Source organism: Chrysochloris asiatica, unplaced genomic scaffold (genome assembly GCF_000296735.1).
Source record: "Chrysochloris asiatica unplaced genomic scaffold, ChrAsi1.0 scaffold00011, whole genome shotgun sequence".
In the NCBI taxonomy this organism is placed as follows: domain Eukaryota; kingdom Metazoa; phylum Chordata; class Mammalia; order Afrosoricida; family Chrysochloridae; genus Chrysochloris; species Chrysochloris asiatica.
Window position 1 is genome coordinate 3,277,950 of NW_006408529.1, and position 9,593 is coordinate 3,287,542.

A 9,593-nucleotide genomic window follows, 5' to 3' on the forward strand; every position below is an offset into this window, starting at 1 on the left:
AGGGTGGTGTGTCCCACTCTTGGAGTCCTGGTGTGGTGCTGTGGGTTAATGCACCAGGCTGCAAAGACATTTGAACTGCAAGGTTGGTGGTTCAAGCTTACCAGCTGCTCCTCGGAAACACTATACAGGGTCGCTATGGGTCGTAACCGACTCAATGACACTTAATAACAACAACAGCATCCCACTCTTGAAGTCCTGGTGTGGCCCTGCAGGACAATGCAATGGACTACAAGGTCAAATTAAAAAGCAAGGTCAGAGGTTCAAATCCACCAGCCACGACTCGGAAGCCTTATACAGAGTTGCTATGAATCGGAACTGACTCAGTGGCACTTAACAACAACAAACATCCCACCCTTAATCCTCTTATTGGCTTATTATATTAAATCACATTAAGAAGGATAGCTACATCTCAACTGCCAAATTACGGAAAATCCTGGCCTAATCAACTTGACACAAAACTTTAACTATCACAATCATTTTTACTAATTTAATTGTTTACATTGCTATTCATGTTAACTAAACAAGTTGTACATTCAGTCTGCTGGACTCTTGTTAGGTATGTTAGATACCATCCAGTCAATTTTGACTCATAACAACCCTATGTAAAACATGAAACACTGCCGGGTCCTATGCCATCCTCACACTTGTTATGTTTGAGTCTGCTGTTGCTGACACTGGGTCAATTCATCTTGTTGTGGGTGAATGAGATGATGTGTCCTGGTTTGGTCAAACTATCCCTGCAAAGAATTGGTAGGGCAGTGGCATGAAGCACACACACACACACACAAAAGGAGCTGGAGAGACAGAGGCTAAAGCAAAAAAGAAAATTTATTGATATATAGCACAGATGGTCTAGCAGAATTGACAATGGAATTCCACCCTGAAAATGAGGCTGGGACACTGAGTGAGTTCCTGGTTTCACTTTAAAAATGTGTACTTTTTATTGTGATTTAGGGAAAGTTTACAAAGCAAATTCATTTTACATTCAACTTATAGGCATTTTGTTCTGTGACAATCATTGTATCCCCCACAATATAACATCACTTTCTTCACTTCTCCCTGTGTTCTTCATTTCCATTTGTCCTTCTTTACTGTCCCTTCTTATCCTGTGAGCTTTGTTTATGGGCACATATTGCCCTTTTGGTCTGCATTTTTTTTTTTCTTTTTTTGAAGTTTTTTTTTGTGTGTGTGTGTGTGTGAATTGAGTGATAGTTTACATGGGAGAACATCGATTTTACACTCATCATTTTCATTGCAGTGATTACAAACTCCTCTGGGCATCATCATTCAACAGTATTTGCTTCTATTCCCTCTGTCTTTTTTTTACCGGGGGTGGGGAGGGGTGAGTGTATACAAAAACACTCAGGAATATTTAATTAAACAACCAAAGGACACATTCTGCAAGCCTGCCTCCTGGCCGCCAGCACACAGCCTTTCTCTTTCCTTGAGTCTGGAGTCCTCCGCTGTTTATTTCTCCATGTCTTCATCTCTGTCTCCATCTCTGGTGTTGCTGCTTCTCTGGATGTTGTTGTTGTTAAGTTCCTTCGAGTCGGTTTTGACCCATAGTGACCCTGTATGGGGTTTCTCAGGCTGTAAATCTTTACGGGAGCAGAAAGCCTCATCATTCTCCCATGGAGCGGCTGGTAGTTTCAAACTGCTAACCTTAAGGTTCGCAGCCTGATTCGTATCCACTAAGCTACCAGAGCTCCTTGCTTCTCTGGGTAGGATTCCACATTATGCTCATGCTCTTCTCCCTTGATGGTCCTAGCGTCCTCTGTTCCTGGACTGTAAGATTAGCTAGTCCCCCCTTTTTGTTATAGAACTTCTACCTTTACTGTTGTGACAGTCTCAATTAGTTATGATAACAATTAGTCATGATTGAATCATAAGAATCTTATCCCCATATCTTTTCACCCAGACCTGTCTAGACAAGATGAGAACTAGTCAGTGGGGATTCTACCTTCCCCCCTCCTACACACACACACTCTGACACTAAACTCCTTCTTAAAAACTTGTAAGCCAGTCAGTTCGTGTCTTTATAGCACCATCCCTCCCCCTCGCCCCAGTTTTAGGTAGCCAGAGTCTAGGTTGCCTGTCCCTATCAGCCCTGTATATATCGGAGATAGGATTGATACTTGATTTGAATACTCCCTCCTTTTCAGTTGGTATTTTGATATACTACATCCATAAGTATAGGGCAAGTTCATCAAATTATAGCAATTTACACTTGTTTCCTTTATCAAAAACTTTATTTTTTTAATTCTTCCTCTGGTTTAATTTTTTATGCTGTTTTCCTCTGGGGTGGGCTCCAGATCTCCTGATAAGTGCCTTCAGATTCCTACATTTTTCTATCATAATTTAGGGCTCTTAACTGGTCATTTGTTCCTGGGTTTGATATACACTTTTCCCCCCAGTACATATTCTGTTATAATAATTGTATTTGTGAGCTAACCATTATGCTGGTTCTATGTGATATTATGATTAGTTCCTTGGTCACATCAGATCAGCTCTATTCTTCTCTGTACATGTCTGCTTTTCATGAAAATCCTCTGTTCTGTCATTTCTTTTACTAGACCCCCCTGGAAGATCAGGTCATTTCCTGCATTCTTCGTGGTTGATCTGTTCTTAGTCCCTTTTCCCTGTTCTAACTGCATAACATTCCCCCCAGAGGGTGAGGAAACCCTGATGCTTCAAGACCATGACTCACTCTAAGCTGCTTGTTGCGGAAAAGGGGTGTTGTTGTGTGGCAGGATTTCCACTACCTCCTATCTATAAATTAGGGTTGCCACAGATTCACGTCGGAGATATTGCTTGTTAATGCCCAAGGTGCTAGGAAAGAATACAGGAAATAGTTATGCAGGCTGTCATTGGAAGATTTGTCCAGCCTGATCTATTGTTTTAAGGGGACAGGAACATCCCAAAAGGGATAGCAGCATTTGTCTGGGAAAAGCTTCAAGTCTTTTGTAGCAAAAGAGGTTTCTGGATTTAATATACAAGGCCAAACTTAAGCAGAAGTAATATAGTAGCTAAGAGTTCCAGCAGTGGGTTTAGCCAGGTTACAGAGGAGAGATATATATTTGTTTGTGGCCATAAATCTTAGGTGAGAACATTTCTCTGCATTTGTAGCCACTTGCTGTTTTCTAGGGTGTGCTGTACTTTGAGCTCAACTTCTCCTGTTACATTTATGTAAGTGCTGTTGGTTGTAGTAGCAATTGCACAGACCTCATACAGGGTCACTATGGGTCGGAACCGACTCAACGGCACTTAACAACAACAACAACAACACCCTGTATGGTAAGTAGCTAGTCAAGGGTTATTCTATGATCTGTGACCATATTGGTCAATGAGTCTAAAGATTTCGAATACTCTCTTGGTTCCTTCACCATTGATGAAACATTTTGGATAGATACATGGTTATTCATAACCCAGTATGCAATGGACCTGACAGCCACTACAGCGGTTATGCCCAGGATTAGGAAAATGAGAAGTTACCATTTACCTCTTTGTCAAGGTATATTGGTGATAGTCAGGGAAGAGGCAGGTTTTAGATCTTACACTATTTAGAATTTCCTGGATATAGGGGTCTCAAATCCTAAAGTACAGGTTCCCCACACTTGGGTTGTATTTAAACATGAGAGTGCTTTTATTCTATTGTTCATACCTTGGCAGAGAAAACATAATCTCTCTTCCAAACACAAGGAGTGGAATTTTCCCAGTTACTGGTATGGTGCTGTGGGATAAAGCACTGGACTGAAAGATTGGTTTGAACAAGTTTGGCAGGTCAAATTTACCAGTCTCTCCTTGGAAACCAAGAACAAAACTAGAGTGCATAGGAAGTGAGATAGTAAAATATTCTGAGTGGTTTTGATATGTACACCTCAGGTGGTGGTGGCCATCCACTAGGGAGCTCTACTTTCATGATAATGTTGTAGAGTTAAAGACCCTGTAACCAATTATACCAAGAATCATACCTTGATCCTGTTCTGCATCCATTTCTTATGTAATTTTATGTATGTATGTTGTTGTTAAGTGCCATAGAGTCAGTTCCGACCCATAGCGACCCTGTACAAGGTTTCCGAGGCTGTAAATCTTTACGGGAGCAGAACACCTCATCTTTCTCTGGCGGAGCGGCTGGTAGTTTCGAACTGCTGGCCTTAAGGTTCGCAGCCCAATTCATAACCACTACGCTACCAGAGCTCCTTTTATGTATATGAGGAGTTATTTTTCCTAAAGCACAAAAAGTGGTGTTGAAAGTCTTTAGTTTGGACTCAATTGAAATCCACCATGTAAATAAAATTGGTTGAAAACATCCATAGTCCTTGGATGAGTTTCTGGATTTGGGGATTATTTGGAAGATCGTTATCTCAGAGTCCTTGAGTGCTTTAGTAAAAAGAGGAAGCTTCTTTTATTCATTTTCCCACAATGGATGCCCCCGAAACTGAGACTTTCTTTTTCATCCATGAGGGGCAGTTTTCCTATGCATATCCAGCAGTTTGTTTGTTGTTGTTGTTAAGTGCTCTCAAGTTGATTCCGACAAACAGTGACCCTGTATAGGGTTTCCAAAGAGCAACTGGTGAGCTTGAACCACCGACGTTGCAGTTCAAATGACTTTACAGTCTAACGCATTAGCCCACAATGCCACACCAGGACTCCTGTTAGGTTCCCTCATTTTCATAGGAGTGACAGGATTTATGAAGAGAGAGAACTGCTAGACGTTTCTAAGACTAAATAAATGGCTCCTGTGTCCTCTAAAAATAGAATAAAGTTACTGGTCATGTTCACTATGGCCTGGAGCTCCTCATGAGAGGTCTTCATAATGTGTATAGGAGCCATGCTGTCCGTCCATGGGCTCCATCAGTTCTCAGGTTCTTCAGTGGTCAACAGGGTCTCATGACTTTCATGGTGCTCTCTGGGGACAGCTATATAGTCACACATCCATTGCCCAGATTTATTGCATTATAGACATGGTATTTTGGGAGCAGTTACTTTTGCACAGGGGTTTGGTATTCCTGGGAATTATGCCCAGACTTTCCACAGCAGATGTGATTGTTGTCCATTTTCTTGCCTAGGTTCTGAGCTGTTAAGGCTGTTGTGAGAAGTTTAAGCTTTTTGGTAGTTCCTCCCTGTCACCTCCATTTCCTAATTGCCGTAGACAGTGGTGGCTACTTCTAGCAGTTGAGATGGGAGAGTTTGGGGGCCTAATGATAGTTTTGTAATTTTCTGTGGATGTCAGCTGACTGGTTGATAAAGCAGTATATGTAACTATATAGCTTCGGATGAACTGGGATCTAGATTAGTACACCTACTGACAGCCTCAATTAGGCATCCTCTAAGGAGGGCTTGGTTTTCATTTTTCCCTTGAATGACTTCTATTAATTTTGATAAATTGACAGGCTTAATCTGGATCTGTTTCATTCCTTTAAGGAAGCAGAATATCATGTGGTTCCTTGTAGCTATTCCTGTTTGTCCCTGTTGGTAATTCCATAGAAGATCTGCACTAGGGACTGTCATGTTCCCAACTGGTATTGTCTGTTGGTGAACATGTAAATTATCTCTGTATGCTTGGGCAGCTGCACAAATTCAATTTTTCTTGTCCACCATACAGCACCTATAGAGGACCACTAGGATGTTTTTCCAGGTGAGTTCAAAAATCAAAGCCAATTCAATAAACTTAGTGGAATTATCTAAAAGCTTCCTAGCTTCTCCTTCCATTATTTTAAATCTGCAATAGAGAATGGTACATGAATCCTGACAAGTTGCCCACCAGCCCCTGAAACCTCTTGCAAAGAAAGAAATTGGAAAGAGATGAATATTCTGGAGGAGGGGCACTGGAGCTTGATTTTGGCTTCTCATATTCTTCAACTTTATCTATCATTGTCAATGGCTTTTTATTTCCACACAGGAATTCTGGTGTGGTGCTGTGGGTTAATGCACTGAACTTCAAAGTCATTTGAATCACAAGGTCAGTGGTTCAAGCTCACCAGCCACTCCTCAGAAACAATATACTGGGTTGCTATGGGTTGGAACCAACTCAATGCCATTTAACAACAACAACAACATTTCTACACATCTCTTGCATTTTTCTGTGCCTTCTCTAAGGGCCAGGATGGCTTGAATATAGGGAACCTCTGACCACTTTCCTTCCCTACTACAGAATAGGTCTAATTGTAAAAGGGTTTTGTAATTTAAATTTTCATTTACTGGTCATTTCTCTTGGTCCTCCAAGGTATATTGGGGCCAAGCCACATTAGAGAAAAATATTAACTTCTTTTTTAATAGGCTGTCAAAATTAAGATTCTTCCAATTTTTAAATACATACCTCAAAGGGGAGTTTTCTGAAATAGAAGGCATTTGTCCCTTGTCACCTACAGAAAGAAAAAGAGGTTCTGGGCAGGGCATCACTTTTTTCATTACTCTTATGTGAAAAAAATTGTAGTTTCCTGGGGAGAGTCAGGGCATCCCCTGGAATGTCTCCGCCAAAATGCTAGATATCTATTTTTCTCAGGGACCAATTTGAGACCGTGGCCTCCAGCCGAAGTACCATTTTCAGGAACTCTCTGCCTTTCCAGGAGTTGATAAAGGCCATCACCAACAATGAGTGGGAACCAGTACAGCAAAATGAGATCTATTGCTCAGTGATCCCATGCCTGTTCTTATTTTGTGATATAATGTCCCAGTGAAATTCTCTACATATTAAACATTGCATAATATCCAATCATGGCTAAACTTAACCCTAAATTCAGTTTAAACTTGGAAACACAGGAAAAGATGTATTAGTAATTCCCCAAAGTCTGGGAGTAGTGATTTCCAAAACAAAGGAATCCCACAGTAGAAACTATGTGCCTAAGTGGTAGGCTGGCATCTGAGGCAGTTTCCTCTCTGAGATTGAAAGAGGCAGTGGTTTTAAAGCAACAGAGGCCAAGCAAACAGGCACATGGTCAGAAATAATAGTGACACTGATCTATGTCTTTAAGGCAGAGAGTCTCTGACTATTGTGTTTGAGATCTGGAAATGTAGTGATTATGGGTATGGGTTCCCAGGGGAAGTCACTCTCCTCATCATTCCCTTGCTTTTACATGTCTAGGTTCTGACAGGCTCCCAATTCAAGAATGAAGAGGAGTGCCAAGTGAGTTCCTGACTGCACTTTTTTACTGATTTCCTCCAGATCTCCTGATAATTGTCTCTTAATTCTTATGTTTTCCTATCATAATTTAGGGATCTTAATTGGTCATTTCTTCCTGGGTTTGATGTACTTTTCCCCCATTACATGAGTCTGTTATAATTGTATTCACAAGTTTACCATAATGCTGACTTTATATGGTATTATGATTAGTTCCTTGGTCACATCAGATCAGTTCTATTCTTTCCTGTGCATGACTGACTTTGTTGAAAATCCTCTGTTCTTTCTTTCCTTTTACTAGACTCTGGTTGTTTTCTATGGTTAGCCTCCTTTCCCTCTTCTAACTACTTAACACCAAGCATGATGTCCTTCCCTGGGGATTGGTCCCTCCTGATCACATGTCCAAAGTATGAGAAATGAAGTCTGGCCATTCAGGTTTCTGAGGAGCCTTCTGATTATAATTCTTCTAACACAGATTTGTTTGCTCTTCTGTCAGTCCATAGTACTTTTAGTATTCTCTCATTACATTATACATTTATTGTTTGAAGTCTCCTTACTTACTTTATTTAAAAATTGCTTTTCCTGGGAATAAGAACACTAGTGAAGTACACATATATTAGAATAATCCACCATTTGAGATAAGGGCAGCATTTACCCAAGGACAAAGTTCATAAGGATTAGGTAAAAGGAGGAATGGACACAGGAAGCACAGGAGGAAATACAATAAGTTATGTTGTATTGGGGGTATTACAATCTATGACATGAAATAAAATATATATGTATTGATGAATGGAAAACTGATATGTTCTGTAACCTTCATCCAATTCACAATAAAAAGTTAACTATTTCCCTTCTCTCCCTTTATTTTCTCTTCCTCATTTCCTCCTTTGCTTTCTTCCTCATTTTCTGTTCTTATCCATCTTTCCTAATTTAAAAATCATATAGAAGACTCATATATACCTATGCTTAGCATCTCTCAGACACTGTTCCAAGCCTAATCATATACATTTTTTTTTTGTTTTCACAACTACATTCTTAAATAGAAATGATTATTTTTACTCATTTTGAAGACCTTGAATCTGTGATAGTTAAGGTTTTGTATCAATTTGACTGGGCCAGCACTCTCAGTTGTTTGGCCGTTAACATGTAGTAATTGTTATGAGCAGCCAATCATTTGAAAGGAACCTCCTAGGGGATAAGGCCTGATTCTAATGTACTGGATACTCAGGCAAATTTTTCTTCCTTTTTTATGATGGGTCTGGATTTTGCACCTGGCTTGTCATCCAGCCTCAGGTTTCTATGGACTTGAGCCAGTGGACTCTCATTGCCTGATGATTGATGCTAGAAGTTATCAACTGTCAGTCATCTATCTGTCAGACTTGCCTGTCTGCACCCTGATCTGTTGATCTTTGTTTATCAGAATGATAGCTAAGTGAGTCAGAAGACTTCAGCCTGACATCTAACTTGTCCAACTCTACAACTGTGTGTCAAAAAGCACTTGTCAGTTTATAGTAGTTTGTGTGTTGATGTGATTCTGCTTAAATGCCAGGGTGGGCAGGTTTCAGCTGAACTTTCTGATTAAGGCAGAGTAGGCAGAAGGAGAGACAGACAACTTCCGAATATTAATCACTGAAAACCTTATGTATAGCAGTGGAACATTGTCAGACAGTACCAAAATATTAAATATTGAAACATGATGAAAAGCACTAGAATATTGTCAGATAAAGTGCCAGGAAATAAGCCACTCAGATTGGAAGGCACTCACAATATAACTGAGGAAGAGCTGCCTCCTCAAAGTAGAATTGACTAGGATGACACACATAGAGTAAAGCCTTTGAGACCTTTATTTGCTGATGGGGCACAACTCAAATGAGGAGAAACAACTATAAACATTTATTAATAATCAGAAAAAGGACTATATGAAGTATAAATATAGGAAAATTAGAAATTGTCAAAAATGAAATGGAATAATGCATAAACAACAGTAATGTAGGCTTAGTGAGTTACAATGCACTAGTATTGGTCATTTGAATCTAACAATCACATGATATATTATGCTGGGAATGACAGCTTAAAGAGGAAAGGTGCTGCATTTATCATCAAAAAGAACATTTCAAGTTCTATCTTGAAGTACAATGCTGTCTGTGATAGGATAATATCCATACACCTACAAGGAAAACAGCTCTGGTAGCATAGTGGTTACAAATTGGGCTGTGAACCTTAAGGTCAGCAGTTTGAAACCACCAGCTGTTCTGTGGGAGAAAGATGAAACCCGTAAAGATTTACAGCCTTGGAAACCCTGTACAGGGTCGCTATGACTTGAAACTGACATAACAATAACAACAACAACAACAAGGAAGACAAGTTAATACAGCTATTACTCAAGTTTATACACCAGACAGTAATGAAGAAATTGAAGAATTCAATGAACATCTTCAGTCTGAAATTGATCAAACTTGTAGTTAAGTTGTAA

General features: G+C 39.9%; 1 pseudogene; it reads left to right on the plus strand.

Annotated features, from left to right (window-relative positions):
• The first annotated feature begins 4,844 nt into the window (after positions 1–4,844).
• Positions 4,845–9,593, plus strand: part of LOC102822891 — a 19,970-nt pseudogene continuing 15,221 nt past the window's right edge.